The sequence below is a fragment of the Channa argus genome, chromosome 4 (genome assembly GCF_033026475.1).
Source record: "Channa argus isolate prfri chromosome 4, Channa argus male v1.0, whole genome shotgun sequence".
NCBI classification, from domain to species: Eukaryota; Metazoa; Chordata; class Actinopteri; order Anabantiformes; family Channidae; genus Channa; species Channa argus.
In genome coordinates, this window is record NC_090200.1 from 935,756 (window position 1) to 955,759 (window position 20,004).

At 40.4% G+C, this 20,004-nt stretch overlaps 1 protein-coding gene across 1 annotated transcript in view; it reads right to left on the bottom strand.

Annotated features, from left to right (window-relative positions):
* Window positions 1-20,004, bottom strand: part of LOC137125533 (uncharacterized) — a 223,963-nt gene that overhangs the window by 30,364 nt on the left and 173,595 nt on the right. The window lies entirely within an intron of this gene.

The following is a 20,004-nucleotide window of genomic DNA, read 5'->3' on the forward strand; positions in this document are numbered from 1 at the left end:
CAACTGGCCTAGTGGGGTGTTTAAGGTGGTCTTCCACTCATCTCCCTCACAGGACAGTGGCTTCTCCTTGTCGAAGGCTGGCAAGAGGTTGTGATAGATAGATAGATAGAGGTTGTGGGTGGAATGAGAGACAAATCCGGTGTGAGGGAACATGTTTGGGTTACATTTGTCTGACTAATCTGGTGACAGTTCAGCCATTTCTGTAACTTTGTGTTACACAGACACGGTGCAGTTGATTCTCTTGCTACAGTGAAATCTCGTCTCCTTATTCAGGTTGTTGTGTTGTGACTCATTAAGTACCTGGTCGGTTAGTGTCAGTAGTTGTTCTGAATGAGCTTCCTGTGTTCCTGCTTTCTCACAGTGACTCCAATGATCAAAGTCACTGGTGATATTGGAGGCGACGCCCTGCTGCCCTGTTTGTACAATGGGGGTTTGTGCTGTAACACTGACACCTGCTGGACTGGATTGGTGTTGTTCCTTGTATGTGCGTCCATTTTAGTTTATCAGCTGTCCTCAGTCCTGGTAGTTCTTGTATTTACAAACCCCCCTTTTGGTTAAGTATTTATACTTGTCCAGTTTGTTGTATCGTTCTCTCACTTTCTCTGTAAAGCTACCTGACATCCTGCTGCTGTTCTCCTAGGACTGTTGCTATTAGTTTCTTTAGATCTCTTCTCTGTTGAATTTCAGTTTGTGCTACATGGTAGATTTCTGGGTATTTAATGATAGAGCTTTGTCCTGTTTAAGTTTATGAATCACTGTTTTTGCATGTTCTATTGCCTCAACAATGTAATGGAATATTAAAATGCAATGAAAACGCTGCATGAACTCTTTTTCAGGGTGCAAAGTGTGTCCGACCAGTCAAACAGGGTTAGTGTCGCTCAAATGCTCTCAGCCTCAGTGTCCTTCACAATGGATCCTGATGAGCTGACCTCCTGTCTGATGATGATGATGATGATGTCTCTGGGTGGTTACTGTCCTGCCCCCCTGCTGTGATACATTACAGTCTGTGGGCTTCTGGGTTCTGCTCCTGAAAAAACTAACAAAAACAGAAGAAAACGTAATTTTGTCCACAAATAAGACCTGTGGAAAGACATTTTCTAAGGTGGAGGAAGAGTTGTTGGTCAGACCATGAAGGACAGAGGACGTGAAGTGTGTGGTTGAGTCCAACTGCTGCTGTCTCACTTCAGATGAGACCTGTTTAAATCATGTTTCTGTGCATCGTGTGACAGTGGTCCATAACTCAGATCCTGGTTTCTCTAAAAAACCTGAGAACTGATGGAGACGTGTGGAGGCTCTGATCCATAGTCGAGTGCGGACGTGAAGGTCGACTGATTCTGAAATGATAAACAGTTCTGGTCTTTCTGCTTGTTTGAAGCTTTTCACCCTACAAACACAAACTAACTTAATTTATACAAATCATGTAAAGTTATTATCTCAAGGACATTGGTAACAGACCTGGCAATGAAGACATGTGCTAAACCTTCAATCCACTGTTTGAGTCTTTACTGTAATATTCAAAGCAGGAATTGTTCATTTCACACCTGTGGTTTATCAAGTTTCTTTTACAATATGCATCAGGAAGAGAAATGATTTGTTGATTGGACTAAATGTCTGTATACAGCAATGAAACTGTCTTCCTGTTTGGACGTTCTCATCAAATCTGAGCTGTGGAAACTGAAATGAAGCATTTCCAGTTTGGCTTGTGTCTCTAGTTCAGAACTGATGTGAAACACTGACATGATGGGACTGACTTTAAATGAACCTTTTGTGTTCTGGTTTTTGATGATATTGCACCATTTTAATATTCATATTGTTTGTGTGTTGGAGCAACAATTAAACCTTTCAGGTCTGTCATAGGACATTGTGATCTCCAAACCACAATGTCGCCACCAAAATGGCCAGAGCTCTGGAGGACACAGGGCAGCAGGACGTCCCAACGCGGTCCAGATCCACATCTCTGTTCAGGATCAGATGAGGTTTGTTGTTTTGGAACCACACAGGTTTGTGGACAAACAGAGACATGTAGGTTCTAATAAGAATGTCAGGATTTTGTCCTCATTCGCATCGTGTCCTCACAGTCGTCTACGGCTCCATCATCTTCTGTTTTCATGTTGTTAAAGCCGAACCAACAGAACGAATGTGACGTCTGAACGTTTGCCGCCCAGTGCTGGTGTTTAATCTGTGAACTGAGTATTTTTACTTCTGACATGTTCACTACACTTTGCTGGTAGCAGTTGTGTAATTTTACTCTGAATTGTGAAACGATTACAGGACATGTAGTTGTGAGTATTAGAGAAAAAGCAGCACTGGTCCTGGTTCTCAAGATTTAGAGACATGTTGACATGAGGCTAAACACTGTGACGTGGTGCTGGTCAGGACCATCTGGGACACTGTGGATGATGTCCACTATGACCTGTTGTCCCCTCTGGGTTCTTTCACTTGTGTTTTAGTGGATAATCTGCTCACTTAAACCAGCAGGTGGCAGCGCAGCTCAGTGTTGATCAGCGTTGACACACACACACACACACACACACACACACACACACACACACACACACACACACACAGACGTCAAACTCTTATTACCAGTGTCCTGCTTTCCAAACTTTACTTAGGTTGAAGTACTAAAGCATTTGTATGGCAGTATACTTAAAGTACCATCAGTACTCGTGCACAGTGATAAATATGAGATTGTAGGTTTGTAATTATTCATGTGTTCATATGTCAGCAGGTGACTTTTAGCAATGACAGCTGCTTCATCCACAACAGGACATCAGTGTTTGTTAGAACATTAGATCCACATACGTGGAGTGGGGAGGGAAAGGAAACTGGAAACACCCAACACGTCCTTCAAAGTAAAAAACACACTAAAGTTTAACAGACGACTATGATGAAAAGCCAATCAAATAAACAGACAGAAGCTCAGACTTTGGTTCTGCAGGTTTTTGACCAATGTTTGACCACAACTGTTCACATAGTGACATCAGACGACCTTCATACACACATCCCACACTTGTGTGTATAAAGGTCCTACTTCAGAGTAGAGCAGGTACTATTTACTTTTCGATTTATCATTTGGCTATTTGTCGAAGTGTCCTTGGGCAACACACTGAACCCCAAGTTGCTCCCAGTGGTCAGGTTGCATGGCAGCCACCACCATCGGTGTGTGTGTGTGTGTGTGTGTGTGTGTGTGTGTGTGTGTGTGTGTGTGTGTGTGAGAGAGATAGAACTCAACATTGTAAAGTGCTTTGGATAAAAGCACTATATAAGTGGCCATTTACCACTGACACCTGATACTGCTGTAGTTTGACTAATACTGAAGTGATGAATATTGAAGGATGTAGAATATCTGTTTATGGCTCAGATCAGACTTTAGGTGAAGTGTGAAGTCTGAGGGAGGATGTGGTTTCAGGCTCCTCAACAGTTTCTCAGTTGTCTGGGACTAAAAATACACAGGAACAAAGTGGGACTTGGAGCTTATTAATCTCGTTTCAAAATGTCTCTGAAAACCACAAATCTACAGAAAATAACCAGCTTCATTTCGGAAGCTAGTTTCATTAAAAACTCAGCTTCAAGCTCCAACAGTACTACTACTACTACTACTACTGATACTACTAGTACTGAACTGATAATGAGCTGATTCCAGCTGTGACGACTATGTCCTGATAAATGATCGGCCTTCTGTTGAGCTCAGTTCCAGTTGTTTACGTGAAGGTAAAGTCACTTTTTGAGGAATGTTTCACAGCTCAGGCTCCATTTAGGATCTTTTAATCACAGCACATGAACTTCCTCACATGACGTTTTCCAGTGTCTCACAACAACAATTTTTACATTATTTTATATTTGGCTTCTTATCATGAGATTGTTTCAGTCTGTCTGTCTTTAAACTGAGCTCTATGACCATTAAACAAAGTGCTCAGGGCTCGTCTGCAGCTTTTTGGTGGTCAAAGTGACACGGCAGGAAGAGGTGGATTCAGCATATTCACTCATTAGGTGTGTTTGTTCTTACAAATGTGGCCAATCTGAGAAGCCATTTCTCCCTCGCTGAGACCCAGAGACTCACACAGAGCCCCTGGAACAACATGACTATAGTGTCACTTAAAGATTGTTGAAAATCAAACTTGGAGACATTAATATTCTGGGTGCAGGGTTTTTTCTGTGATTCTGTCTTTAGAGATGAGTAGGTTGTTCACCCACCACCTGACCACACAGCAGTTCTCACCATAACACCCCCCACTGCAGCTCTGTGGGTGTAAAAACTCAATCTGCAGAAACTGTGTAGCTGCAGAAGTGAGAACAACGTAAACCCTCCATAACTTTATAACATGTGAGTCACTTATATTATAAGTGTATCTACTATATGCAGATGACACTATCATTTCACTGGATGTTAATATTTGTTTGATATATTCTCTCAACATGACAAATATGAATTCAGCAGCAAAAAGCACTGAAAACAGAAATGAGGTCTGTCTATGTCTTTTCTGAACAGTTGAAGATTGTGCATTCATAACGTATAAGAGCAGGACCTGGATCTGGACCTGCTTTGCTGCCTCTGGACCAGTACAGCTTCACATCATGGATGGAGCTGTGACGTCTGAGTTGGACAAACAAACTGTAAAAAAAAGACACAGAGTTAAAGCAGAGGACATGTGATGTCCTGCTTCTGCTGAGTCAAAGTTCAAATCTAAACCTTTTAGAAATACTGTGGAAAGACCTGAAGATGTTTGATAGAGAGGCTGTTAAAGGGTTCACATACTTTAGCCACACACAAATATATATGACTGGAGGATTTTACCACAAATAAATAAATAATGAAATCAAATTTTCTGTCTTTTATTTACGTTTTTCTGCCCACTAACACAGCAGTACATTTGCAGTACTTGCAGCAACAATAGTAAAAGTAGGTGTTTAGTAGTACTAATAGCAGTTTGAGTGGTAATATTAGTCATTTGGCCAAACACAGCAGTATCAGATGTAATACTACTCATGGTAGCTGTACTAACAGAAGTAAGTCTAATAATAGTAGTATAACAATGTACAGTAATTCAATTCAGTTCAACTTTATTTATATAGCGCCAATTCACAACAAAGTCATCTCAGGGCACTTTACAGAATAAAGTCAAGATTATAAAGATATATAAAGAGAACCCAACAATTCCCCCTGGAGCAACCCATAGGCAACAGTGGAGAGGAAAAACTCCCTTTAACGGAAGAAACCTCCAGCAGAACCAGGCTCAGGGTGGACGACCATCTGCCTCGACCGGTTGGGGTGAGTGGAAAGGGGAGAGAGAAAAGAACAGAGCAACAAAAAGCAACAACAAAACATCGGGCAGATTGGTAGGACCAGTAGCTGCACGCTGGAAGACACACAGCTTCAAAGCGACAGAGAGAGGGGGACAGAGGAAAGGGACAGAGAGAGGGGGACAGAGGAGGACAAAGACAACTACGGGCGAGAACACACAAAGTTAATGACATACAGTGGTGACAATTGCGGGGTGAGAGGAGAGGAGAGATGGTCGAGAGGAGGAAAGGAGCTCAGTGCATTGGGGGGTGGGTCCCCCAGCAGTCTAAGCCTATGGCAGCATAACTATAACTAACTATATGCTTTATTAAAGAGGAAGGTTTTAAGCCTTTAAGACTTAGAAGTAGAGAGGGTGTCTATCACTCCCTCCAGGGAAGACACAACACCGAAGCTCTTTGCAACTGATGGATTTATTCCCTCTTAATTAGCACTTGTTGCTCTTGCTTTAGGTACTGTATATCCACCGTCGAACTATTAAACATATAAAACATCATATAGACAAATCACGTTTGTACACAAAGTGGATAACATAAACATTAAATACGTAAATAAAATGTAAAACGGGATGCAAACTTATTACACATACCTCGCTGGCTGCACATCCAGGAGAGAATGAATTCAAATCAAATATAACAAACAAAAAACAACTTATGAAACTCAACACATCACGTAAGACACCATAACTTCAGCTCTTTAAATTACCGCTCCACATGTTCTTCTTTACCGAGCACTTGTCTTAAAAAGGTGTCCGTGTGCAACAAAGAGAAAACCTATAGACGACATAGAAAATTACATAAATAATATTTATGGCATTTAAACTCCCACCAAATCAAATTATTGTGATTTCACTTAACAAATGAACCTTATCACTCTTACCTAAGCTAAGACAATGAGTGAATACTATATCCTTGAAAGCAATCATAACATTTATTCTGCTTCAAGCAGTAGAATAGTCTTGTGCACAGGTCTATCTAGATACACTGGCTTAGAAGAACGCTTTCCTTCACTATTCAAGCTGGAGTCACTGATCAATAGTTTTACTTTCCTAACCTTTCCATCACTACTAGGATACACTTCTGTCACCCTTGCGAGCTTCCACTGAGTTCGTGGAGAACTATCTTCTTTAAGGATGAGAATGTCATTAACCTTTGTGTTTCTTCTGTCCTTTTGCCATCTTTGTCTTTGTTGAAGATTAAGGAGATACTCCTTCTTCCACCTGCTCCAAAATTCATTTGCCAAGAACTGCACCCGGCGCCACCTCTTATGTAGGTAAAGATCCTGACTTAAGAACTGACCAGGAGGGGGAAATATTACTCCAGACTTCATCAAAAGAATATGATTTGGTGTGAGAGGTTCGAGACTTGTGGGGTCATTTAAATGCTCTGTTGTTAGAGGTCTACTATTTATAATAGCCATTACTTCATACAGAAAGGTTCTGAGTGAGGTACTGTCAAGTCTTTTAGCAGACTGATCCAGAATTGCTGTGAGAACACTTCTAATTGTCCTTATCTGTCTCTCCCATACACCTCCCATATGACTGGATGATGGGATGTTTGTGATAAACTCACATCCATATGTTTTAAGTTGTTCTTGATTCAGGTCCTTCATTGCATTCATGAACTCTCTCTTTGCGCCTACAAAGTTAGTGCCTTGATCACTTCTTAGCTGTCTTACATTTCCACGTATTGCAATAAATGCACGCAATGCGTTGATAAAGGCATCTGTTGTAAGATCGTCCAACATTTCAATATGTATGGCTCTAGAGCACATGCACGTAAAAAGAAGACCATATCTTTTCAGTTCTTTCCTCCCTTCCTTCACATAGAATGGTCCGAAGCAATCTATGCCACGGTACGTGAATGGAGGTGTCATTTCCACTCTTTCTTCAGGTAAGTCTGCCATCTTTGGCTCCTGTGCACTCCTTCTGTACTTTCTGCACCTTGTGCATTTATAAATGTGTGAAGCAACTGCACTGCTACATCCTATGATCCATATCCCATTGGATCGCAGTTCATTTACAGTCATGTCTCTTCCCTGATGATGTACTTTCTCATGGTAATGCTTAATAAGTAAAGAAGACACATGACTTGCCTTTGGCAAAATGACAGGATGTTTGACATATGGGTGAAGGCTAGCTCTTGTCAAACGTCCACCTACTCGAAGCACACCATGCTCGTCCACCAAAGGATTTAATTTGTGTAGCTTGTTGACTTTGTCCTTTGATCTTATTTCCTTGCTTTTTTCTAAACCTTTGATTTCACTGTTGAATGTTTCTCTTTGGACTAGTTTTATGATGTAAAGTTCGGCTTCTTGCCTTTCCTCAACACTTGTGGTTTCATTTAGTTTTGGTTTAAGTCCCTTAATTTGCTGAGCAAAGCACTTAAGACAAGCAATAGCCTTGACGACTCTATTCCAGTCAGAAAACTTTGTCATGCGGTCTAACAGTGTCCTATCTACCTTTACACTGGTGTTGAGCACCTGCACCTTCCGAAATTCTGGATCATCTTTACTGACCTCTTCCACCACTGTACCTATGGGTAGCTCTTTTTCCCATAGAAAGCCTGGGCCAGTGAACCAGTTTGAAGCAACTAGTTGTTCTGCAGTTAGACCTCTGGAAGCATGGTCTGCAGGATTATCTTCAGACTGCACAAAATGCCATTGCTGAGGGTCTGTACTGGACTTGATTCTTTGGACTCTGTTTGCCACAAACACATGAAAGTGTCTTGCATCATTATTTATATATCCAAGAACTACTCTTGAATCAGTCCAAAAATGTTCTTGAAGACCATTTATTTCAAGCTCATCTCTAAGAACAACACTTGCTGCTACCACTGCCGCAGAAAGCTCAAGCCGTGGTATTGTGGTTATCTTAGTAGGAGCAACACGTGCCTTCCCCATAACAAGTGAGCAATGGACATCTCCGTTAGCATTAATTGCTCTAAGATATGTACACTCCCCATAACCTGTGGCACTCGCGTCTGAGAAATGGTGAAGCTCATATTGCCTGACATCAGTGAAGTTTACTGGTAAATAGCATCTTCTGATCGTTACTTTAGACAAATTTTGAAGGTCTTGTAGCCATGACATCCATTGTGTTCTGAGTTCTTCTGGAAGAGACTCATCCCAACCAACTTTATCTTGACACAGTTGCTGCAAGATTTGCTTTCCCCGTAGGACAAAGGGTGCTAGGAATCCCAAAGGGTCATAGATGGAAGATACTGTCGACAGCACACCTCTTCTAGTTAGTGGCTGTTCTTTGACAGTAATTCTAAATTGGAAGTCATCAGAGAATACGCACCACTGAATACCAAGGGCTCTCTCAAAGAGTGGTTCTCCCAAAGCCATATCCTGGGTTTTGATACTATCAGCACACTCTTCCTTTGGTAATGCTTGTATTACATCCTTGCTGTTGGAAACAAACTTATGTAGTCTCAGCTTGCCTGTACTGCAAAGTTCTCTAGCTTCCTTAATGAGTTGGATTGCCTCAGCATCAGAAGTAACATTCACCAGTCCACCGTCAACATAAAAACTCCTCTGAATAAATTTAACAGTACTTTGACTGAATTGATCTTGACACTGAGCGGCTAAATGTTTCAGACCAAAATTGGCACACCCAGGTGAGGACGCTGCCCCAAACAGATGAACCTTCATCCGAAATACTGATGGTGTTGATTCTAGATCATTGCTCTCCCACCATAAGAACCTTAAGTAGTCTTGGTCCTCACGTTTAACATGGAACTGATGGAACATGCGTTCCACATCGCACATGACGGCAATTGGGCCTTTACGAAACCTACAAAGAACTCCTAGCAAGGTGTTTGAGAGTTCTGGGCCTGTAAGAAGATGATCATTCAGTGATGTGTCTTGAAATCTTGCTGAACAATCAAAGACTACACGTATCTTCCCAGGCTTTTGAGGGTGGTATACACCATGATGAGAAATATACCAGACTGGTTTGTTGTTCAGTTCTTCTTCTGGGACCTTTTCTGCCTCACCACGAACTATAAGGTCTTTCATGAAGTTCTTATAGTCAGTGTAGTATTTCTGGTCTCTCTTGAATCTGCGTTTCAAACATGACAAACGCTGTACAGCACATGCCTTATTGTTGGGAAGGTTTGGCCTATCTTGTTTGAAAGGTAAGGGCATCTCGTAATGACCATCTTGTTTATGCTTGATTCCATTCTTCATCTTGTTGAGGAAATTAAAATCTTCCTGAGAGAGAGTTGCTTCCCCAACATCTCTTTCACTAAAATCGGATTCTAGCATCTTGATTACATTATCTGGAGCGGTCATTTCTTTGATTTGAGTCTTACACACATAGTGAACCTCACTTCTGAGTTTAACTATTGTTGTGGGTTTGGTATCACCTGCTTTACAATGATACAATGACTTACTCCGATAGCATCACCATAGTTCTCACATGGGACACCATAGCTCACTATGCTCCAACCTAAATCAGTTTTTTGTGCAAAGGGTTGGTTTTCTTCTCCACTTACAACTTCTCTATGTAATAAAGCTTGTGGGCAATTATAACCAATCAAAAGACCAATCTCACACTCCTTCTGTGGAGCTATGTGTTTTGCAAGATGTTCTAAATGACTCCATGCCTTAGCAGTCTCTGGAGTTGGAATATGTGTCCGATTGGCAGGAATGAACTCACGAGTATAAGCTGTTGGTACTGTGATCTTCTTAGATGAATGTAGTCCTCTTATCTGTAGACCATTAAGTCTTTTACAGGCAACAATTGTCCCTTTAGATGACATTGTCTATAGTTTTAGCCTTACTTGTTCTGTGTCCATGTTTAAAGCATCAGCTACTTCTTCAAGAATGAATGAAGAGTCACTCTGTGAATCTAACAGAGCGTAAACAAGTACTTCGTTGTTTGGATCTCTTGGCGATGACACATACACAGGAACTATAGATGACGTCTGTACACTGTTACCTTCTTGTACAACTCTGTTGGATGTGATTTCTTTGGTGAGACTTTGTTGTACTGATTCTGTCATTCTTTCCTTACTGCAATCTCTCCATTTAGATTGTTCTCTTTTAGCTCCTTGTTCTTGGTTTGAGCGATCTTCGTGTAAACATGTGGGATGACGTTTTGAGCAAACTTCACAAACCATCCTCTTGTTACATTTCTTAGACTGATGGCCAGTGCTCAAACAGCCGAAGCATAGTTCTTCGTCCTTAATAAACTTAATTCTGTCTGCAACTGTCCTTTCCAATAATTTATGACACTTATGCAAACCATGTCCCCTTTTCTTACAAAACAGACATGTAACTACGTTTCTTTCACTAATATTTGTTGTGAATATCTTGGTACCAATGGGTTGGTTCTTAAAAGGTACGGTGTTCTTGTTCTTAGTCTTCACCCTTTCTGATTCCAATGCTTGATAAGATGTAATAGGATTGCAAGCAATACTAGCTTCCAATGAAAGGAATGTTACAAAATAACTGAACCTTGGGAATCTCCCATGTTCCAGTTGATACTCTGTGGCCTTTCTGTTCCATCTGGTGCTTAACCAGTCAGGTAGCTTGGCTGCCAGTTTCTGGTTCTCATTTCCATCATCAAGGATTTGTAGACTCTCATTCTGATTCATAGCGCATTCACAACTGCACAAGAAGTCCACAAATTTCCTTAACTCAGCACTTTCCTTTGAGGCTATTTTTGGCCAGAAATATAGCTTGTCTCTGAAAGCCTTTGCAATGACGAATGGATGTCCATACCGTTCACTGAGCATTTTCCAAGCTGCATTATATGACTCTTCTGAACCAATTAGGAAATAACCTTCTAAGGCCTCTCGAGCTGGTCCTCCAATATACCTCTGAAGGAAGATTTTCTCTGAGGTTGGAATGTTTTTCTGCTCAATCAGAGTCTGAAAGGATGCCTTCCAATGAGCAAACTTAAGTGGATCTCCATAAAAGACTGCAGGTTCTGGAATGGGAAGCCTATTTGCTGATATGGCCTCAGCCAAAACCTTTACAAGCTCTCCTGTTTCAATTTTGCTTGCACTGGTAGGAGTCACAGCCTTTCGTGGGTTTGGTTGGTGATTTACATTGTTCACTTGAATGTCTTTCTGCGTAACTGTAAGATGTTCAGAGCTGTGTTCTACGAATCCCTTAATCTAATTGATTTCACTTTCATCGTAAACTTGAAGTTTTGCCTTGGCTGCATTTAGCCTTTTCAATTCTTCTAAGAGCTCAAGCTCCCTCTTTAAGGTTTCTACAGACCTTCTTCTTGCAGCATTCTCTTCTTGTTGTTTCTTTAAGAGAGCAGCCCTTTCTTTCTCTCTTTCTATTCTGCGTTCCGTTTCTTCCTTTTCTTCTTGCAGGCGATGAGTTAATGCAGCAGCTTCTTGTTCTGCAATTATCCTTTTTTCCTCAGCCTCAAGGTTGTGTAGTTTCTGTTGATAAGACTCTTGTTCAGTCATAATCTTTAAAACGGCTTGTGTGGCGGCATATTCAGCAGCAGCTTCTTGTCTTTTAATTGAGGAAGTATTAGAGTACATAGAATTAACCTTAGAACAGCTGGAAGCAGAAGGTGAAACACTGGATACAGAGGATGCAAATACTGATTTTGCGTCAGGCCAAATGATCTGTTCCTCTGCTCCTTGAATTTGAGACTGAGCGTTTTGCACTACAATCTCAGTAATTGATGTACAGTTGTCCATCTTGCGACGCATGTCATGAGCTGGGCGATCAATTTTTCTGTATTCATCATAAATATTGTTCAGCTCAGATAACTCTCTTTGAATGCTGACAATGTGCTCCTGTAGAATATCTCTGGGATCTTGTTTTATTACAGATTTTTTAGCAACCTTGGTTAAAGCTTTCCATCGTTCATAAATGCTGTCAAAGTGTAGCAGGAGAACCTTAAGCTTTTCTTTCTGAAATTCCTTTCCCTTTTCTGTTAATGTTCGGGCTCTTTCACTTCTACGAGGCTCTTCAGACGGTGATGTTGGTTGTGGAAAGCTTGACACATCCACCTCTTGTTCTATGCCAGCTAACACACTCTGAGCTTCTTTACTTGTATGAGACATTTTGTTACAAAACTATTTCAGAGTGATAAAGGCATTTAACTGCATTGATTTGCAACTTCTTAAGCATATATGTTAATTAAGCACATTACTGTTTCCAAATCTTTCTACTATAGTAGGTGAACATCACATTTGAATAACAAAGTAACAATATTATAAACAAGATGCTTATTGGAACACTTGAGTGAACATTAGAAACATTGAACCGTAAATAACCCTTAAATTTCAATTCAATATACTTAATGTGGCAAGGAATACTCTGCTTCTTTCAAATAATCACTTTCTACACATTCAATACCTTCACAATATTTCAATTATTATTAATCCTCTAATATCAGTTATCAGTCCTTGTCACGTTCAAGACACACCTTTGGTGTCTATCTTATGGACTTCTTCATAAAACTGATGAACTTGGGTGTCTTTAACGTTTTTTAATGTCTTATCTGAGTTCCGTGTCGGCGAGCTGTCGGGACTCTTGCAAGATCGAGAAGATTCGGCAGGTTCGAGTTCGACTATCACTCCCTCCAGGGAAGACACAACACCGAAGCTCTTTGCAACTGATGGATTTATTCCCTCTTAATTAGCACTTGTTGCTCTTGCTTTAGGTACTGTATATCCACCGTCGAACTATTAAACATATAAAACATCATATAGACAAATCACGTTTGTACACGAAGTGGATAACATAAACATTAAATACGTAAATAAAATGTAAAACGGGATGCAAACTTATTACACATACCTCGCTGGCTGCACATCCAGGAGAGAATGAATTCAAATCAAATATAACAAACAAAAAACAACTAATGAAACTCAACACATCACGTAAGACACCATAACTTCAGCTCTTTAAATTACCGCTCCACATGTTCTTCTTTACAGAGCACTTGTCTTAAAAAGGTGTCCGTGTGCAACAAAGAGAAAACCTATAGTTCCTACCTAAAACAATTAAATAAATCACACAAACATTTAAATAATATGTAAACGACATAGAAAATTACATAAATAATATTTATGGCATTTAAAGTGTCTGCTTCCCGAATCTGAACTGGGAGCTGGTTCCACAGGAGAGGAACTTGATGGCTAAAGGCTCTACCTCCCATTCTACCTTTGGAAATTCTGAGAACCACAAGTAGGCCTGCATTCTGAGAACGAAGTGGTCTACTGGGATGATATGGTGCTTTGAGGTCTTCTATATATGATGGAGCCTGACCATTCAGAGCTTTATATGTAAGAAGCAGGGTTTTAAATTCTATTCTAAATTTAATGGGAAGCCAATGGAGAGAAGCTAGTGAAGGTGAAATATGATCTCTCTTGCTAGTTCCAGTCAGCACTCTTGCTGCAGTATTGTGGATTAATTGCAGGCTCTTTAGTTACTGGGGCATCCTGAAAGTAGGGAATTACAGTAGTCCAACCTAGAGGTAACAAATCCATGGACCAGTTTTTCAGCATCACTTTGAGACAGGATGCTCCTAATTTTGGCAATGTTCCGTAGGTGGAAGAAGGCTGTTCTAGAGATTTGTTTTATATGTGAGTTAAAGGACAGATCCTGATCAAAAATAACTCCAAGGTTCCTTGCAGTAGTACTGGAGGCCAGACTTATGCCATCTAGTGTAACAATATGGTTGGACATCATATCTCTGAGATTTTTGGGCCCAAATACTATGACTTCAGTTTTGTCTGAGTTTAGAAGTAAAAAATTGTGAGACATCCAGGCCTTTATGTCTTGTAGGTTTGAAGCTTTATTAACTGATTATTTTCATCTGGTTCCATAGATAAATATAGTTGGGTATCATCAGCATAACAATGGAAATTTATGGAGTGTTTTCTAATAATGTTGCCTAAAGGAGACACATATAAAGTAAAAAGTATTGGTCCTAACACAGAGCCTTGTGGAACTCCATAGCTAACCTTTGTGTGCATGGAGGATTCATCATTAACATGAACAAATTGAAATCTATCAGACAGATAAGATTTAAAGCAACCTAGTGCAGTTCCTTTAATCCCAATTTCATGTTCCAGTCTCTGTAATAAAATGTTGTGATCCATGGTATCAAATGCAGCACTAAGGTCTAACAGAACAAGTATAGAGATGAGTCCATTATCTGATGCAGAGAGAAGATCGTTGGTGACTTTTACCAGTGCTGTTTCTGTACTATGATGAACTCTAAATCCTGACTGAAAGACTTCATACTAATTATTTCTATGAAGGTGATCACATAATTGTTTTGCAACTACTTTTTCAATTATTTTAGAAATAAAGGGGAGATTAGATATTGGTCTGTAATTGGCTAAGACACCTGGGTCTTTTTTTTTTTCAATTTTGTCTTCTCTTGTTGATACAAATGTTCACACTTGGACCCTGAACTTAGAGCACACTAGTAAAGTAACTGTGCTTTATAATATGTGTGATTCTTCTGCACAATGATGTGAGAAAACTGGATGAAAGATTAACATTTTAGAGGAGAGATATTATGACACCAGTAACAAAAACAGAGCTCAAAGCAAAGACATTTCCTGTAGCTGCATGTCTTTTTATACAAACCATTCCAGCAACACCAGTATTACAACGGTAGTAAACACAGTGAGTTTCAGTGGTGGTAGTAACAGCAGTACTGATACAAGAAGCAGTATTTGTTTTACTAACTGTGAAAATAAAGGCAGCTGAGAAATAGCAATATTCATTGGGGTAGAAGTAGTAGTACTAGTAAGAGCAGGAGTAAAAAGTATCAACGGTAAAATCTCGTGTCACAAACAAGTACAAGTAGAATTGGCTGAACCTTCCAGACGTCACTGAAGCTTTAAAATAAGCTTTTATTTTTGTCCTTTTATCAGGGTCAATATCTGCTGTGGCTGTTTTCAGGGGACATGAAGAGTCTAAAATAAAGCATCAAACCTTGCAGACGTCACTGAAGCTTTAAATAAGCTTTTATTTTTGTCCTTTTATCAGGGTCAATATCTGCTGTGGCTGTTTTCAGGGGACACGAAGAGTCTAAAATAAAGCCTGTGGTTGTTCATGTTGCTGAACCCTCCTGTTCTGCTGCAGTGACTCTGACCCTGCTGCTCCCTGCTGCTCCCTGCTGCTCCTCTCACTGTGAAACCAGCTGCAAACAGTCCCAGAAATATTCTTAACCTGCAGAAAACATGATGAAGATTCAAGGTTTGACTTCACATGCTGCATGTATATATGAATATTCTTAACATGGAAAAACACACTGAACTTTGTTTTGCTGAGAAATAAAAACTGAAATGATTAAAATCTGATCTTTGAGTTTTTCTGCACAGATGGAGCCACAGCTGTAACACAGTACTGCAACTGCGAGTACCAGTACTACTGTATTATTTACCACCACTACTAGTACTACTTCTACTGAACCTGTAATTCATTACAACGGTAGTAAACACAGTGAGTTTCAGTGGTGGTAGTAACAGTAGTACTGATACAAGAAGCAGTATTTGTTTTACTAACTGTGAAAATAAAGGCAGCTGAGAAATAGCAGTATTCAGTGGGGTAGAAGTAGTAGTACTAGTAAGAGCAGGAGTAAAAAGTATCAACGGTAGAATCTCGTGTCACAAACATGTTGCAGAGATTTGTAACTTCGCAGGAACGTTGACAACACACAGACCCACGGAGCCCGTTTGGTTTGGCCCGTGTCAGCGCGCTCGGCACAGCTCGGCAATGTCCGACGAACCGCCGTGTGTCGACTCCAAGTGTCGCAACACGTAACGAGCGACAACTGTCATGGGACCGGTGACGTCACACGTCGGTTTAAGGCTCGAACGCTACACATGGAGCCCCAGCGACACATTTGCGGCCTCTGTGGGAGAATTTTAGTGTAATATTTCCTGTTATTGCTTTACAAACAGAGACAGAAGCCACATCGCTGCACGTTGTGTTTACGAACGTGCAGCTTTAAATGAGACTGAAACAATGATGTTCGATCAAATGATGAATCAGCTGCTGTAATTCCAGTCTGTCAGCAGATGTCACTGTTTGTCGTCACAGTGACGAAAGAAACTCAATGTTTCCATTCGTCATCACTAGTTTTTATACTAAAGAACATTTTAACAGGTGGCACAATCATTAGAAGCAGCTCTTCTGTAACTCCACAACCCATTATGACCCTAATAATAAACACAGAATTATCACCTTTCTGACAGGTTCAAGTAAAAAAGTACAAGTAGAATTGGCCGAGCTGCTGTATTGGATTGTATTAGGTTGATTAGATTAATGGTTATAATGTTGTGTATGATCTGTGTAAAATGTTATGGTTTTACTCTCATGAAGTCTTAGAATAGAACTTTTTATTTAAAGAGTAACTAGTGTCTGAATTACAGAACAAAGTAACACAGACAGAAGGAGCAGATGCAGCCAGTTCAGTGTTACTGCAGTGATATGAGCTGATGATCCAGGAGCAGGACTTGTTGCTGCTGCAGCACGTTCACCTGCAACATGAACAGAAAACAGGTTCAGCTCATCATCTGAGGACAATTCAGACTCTTTACTTAGTGCATCTGAACAAACACAGGGACATTTTAGGCCTGTTAAACTTGAGTAAGAACATTATTATTACAAATGTACCAAAGTCAGAGCAGATTTGAAAACACTGTGGTCTTAAACCCTCCAAATGTTACATGTCAGATGCTTTGTCACATTAAATGATCATCATTGCTAACAGTATGCTTTTAATGTTGTGGATGGTCAGTGTACACTGACATTCATGATGGCCATGTGATGTAGTTGATGTTGAAGTGAGTGAAACCAATCGAGTGCAGCAGGTGTCAGCGTTTTAATAAAAGTCAGAGCTTTATCCTGATTCATCCAAAACAAAAATGAAAAGTCAATTCAGAAGCTGATGGGCTCAGTATAAACACTGTGATCCTTCCTAAAGTTCTCTTTAAACTAACCTAAGACACTCAGCTGAACTCTCTGCTCCACGTCCACCACTGGGACGTGACACTCGTAGACGCCATTGTCCAACTGCTGCACTTTCTTCAGGATGATGGAGAAGTTTCCGTCTTTGTACAGGTCAGGAAAACTTTCCACTCGACCTCTGAACTTCTGGTGCTGTGATGAATTATCTGCTTTATTATTCTTTATGTTCAACAAAGGGCTGTTGTCTTTGTCCCTCCAGAAGATGGACAGTGTCTCAGGTGGAGGATTATGTCCTTTGTAGACACAGGGCAGCAGGGCGTCTTCTCCTGTAAAACGCTCGATGACTTTCAGGCAGCTCACTGTAAGAAAACACCAATGTTTCCTTGAAACAGTCAGATAGAAATCACAGCAGTACAGAGACAGATGTCTGCTGAACAACAGGACAGTTTGTCCACACAGCAACTGAAACAAATGCTCACAGACTTAAAACACGGTAAATTTCAGTCACATCTATAATTATATGAAATTCATATCTCTGCCACAATTGAATACAAATAATTTTTAAGAACAAACATGTTTTGTTCTTCTGTATTTCCTGTTACAATACAGTGAATCTCTTTGGGTTCTGGGTTCAGGACGTTGACCTGCTGAAGCTCAGCCTGGTTTTCTGATGAGGTCTGGATCTGCAGCTGGTCCAGAGGGAAAACTGACCGAAAACTGTCAAGAGTGATTTCTGTTTTGTTCCCTGCTTCTGTGATTTGCAGTTCAATCATTTCATGAAATATCAAAATGTCCTACAGCCAAATTTCTTTCAGTAGAAATACTCTAAACACTCTGCCAAACTAGCAAATGTCACATCTGATGAAAACTGTGCCATAACCCTTAATGAACCGGGACACTTCTCCCACAAAGGTGCTGTGTCCTCACCAGCATAGAAAATTACCTTCAGCATGGAAATTACACCGACCTTCCTGCCAGTTGAGCTGCATCACATAAAACACCTGTGGATTTTTTGTCCAGAGACAAGAGGTAAATTCAAGCTGTAGAACAGTTTAGAGGGGTTGTGTTTGTCAGAAGAACATGGTTCTCTCCACTCTATCTTAACAAGTCACACTGCCCTCACTTCTGAGTTAAATTCTACAGAAATGATAAGAAATATCTGAGTACTGAAAACTTAAAAGAGTTGTTTACAGTGTGGAAGGTGTTTTTACCGGTCAACTTGTGAATATTGACTAGATTCAGATTTTGAAGTCAGATTAGCTCCTTTCTCCCATAGAGGCCCATTCAACATGAAAACATTTGATATAAAATCATAGAAATATGTTAGAACGGCCAAACATACAAGCTCTCGATTCCTCGCAGAGATGCACAAAAATGAAGTGGATGTGCCAATTTGTTTCTGAGGTGAAATGTTTGTGCTAGGATCTCACTGAGTCTCACTCACCCAACTCTAATATTTAGCAGAGCTGCAGAGAAGTTCTGCCATGTCAGACAGAGTTTCTGTAAGAGAACGAGCACCAGCACCACGCAATACCCTGATAGGCCTCCTTGTGAGAAGACTGACTGCGTAAAGACTAGCGAGTCTACCTGCACAAGTCCACCGAGCGAGGACACTTTATTTCTAACTTCTTTTACTTTTTCTGTTTCTTTACATGAACCCTTTCTACTCTGTAAAGCTTTTTTCTTTGTTATACCATGTGTTTTCAGCAGATCCCTGTTCACCTCCGCGAACGCAGGACATGGCTTCCTACTAGAAGATGACATGTTTCACACCTGCGCCCTCTCACCCGGACCACTTTGTCACCGGCCTCTTTTTCTATGGGAATGGACCTGTGCCTGCAACAACTGTGGCCAAGAAATCCAAACAGAAACAGCTTCCTGTGTCCAGGAAACTTCCAAACTAATATTTTTTTAATCCAAAGTTCAGTCTTGGTTTTGGAAACAACAGAACGACAGAACAGTCAATATCTGTCCCGAGCTTGTAGATTTTACAACATGAACATCCTCAGCAGCTGTTGATGTTCATGTGTCCTCTTATCTCAGAAGTTTAAGTGTCTTAATGTTGTAAGAAATGTGGGAATCTCAGCACCTAAAGCTGCAGAACACAGACAAACTTACCTGCAGTCAAAGAGAAACTCACAAAAACGTAGATCACTGAGAATCTGTGGAGGAGAAAAAACAAGTTAGTGAATAATTCAACACATGATCAACGTCATGAAACTATAATGAGGTAAAAAACAATCAGTAGAACTTGATATGATCTCAGAATGACTGTCACACAGGAATCATCCTTTTCTGTAGAAGTAGAAGTTTTTATGTTCAGGTGAACTAACTGCACTTTGCCTATTTGTAAAGTCAAACTGTTCAGTATTAGTGTTTTAAAAATGTGTTACTGCTCCCTTTCACTTTTGTTCTCTACAGCTCAAGACTCTCTGCACTGTTACATATTCCATCCATGTCCAGCTGCCAGCTGAAGGCCACATCAAAGCTCTGCTTCCAGAAAACCATCACACAGCATGAAATAGAAAACAGAGAAAATCACCTCAGGACGTCATTGGAACATATGGAATATGGAACGATTGGAGAAAGACTCTTCCCTCAGAGAACCACAGTTAGAACATAACCGTTTCATTCATCACGTCACCTTTGCATTAGACTTGAACAATGATCATGAAACATTTCCTTTCTGTTTCAGCTTCTGCAGCCAACAAAGTCAACATTCAGCTGCTGTGTGCATTAATATTTGACACCACCTCAAACTGACCTTCAGAACATGATCATACAGT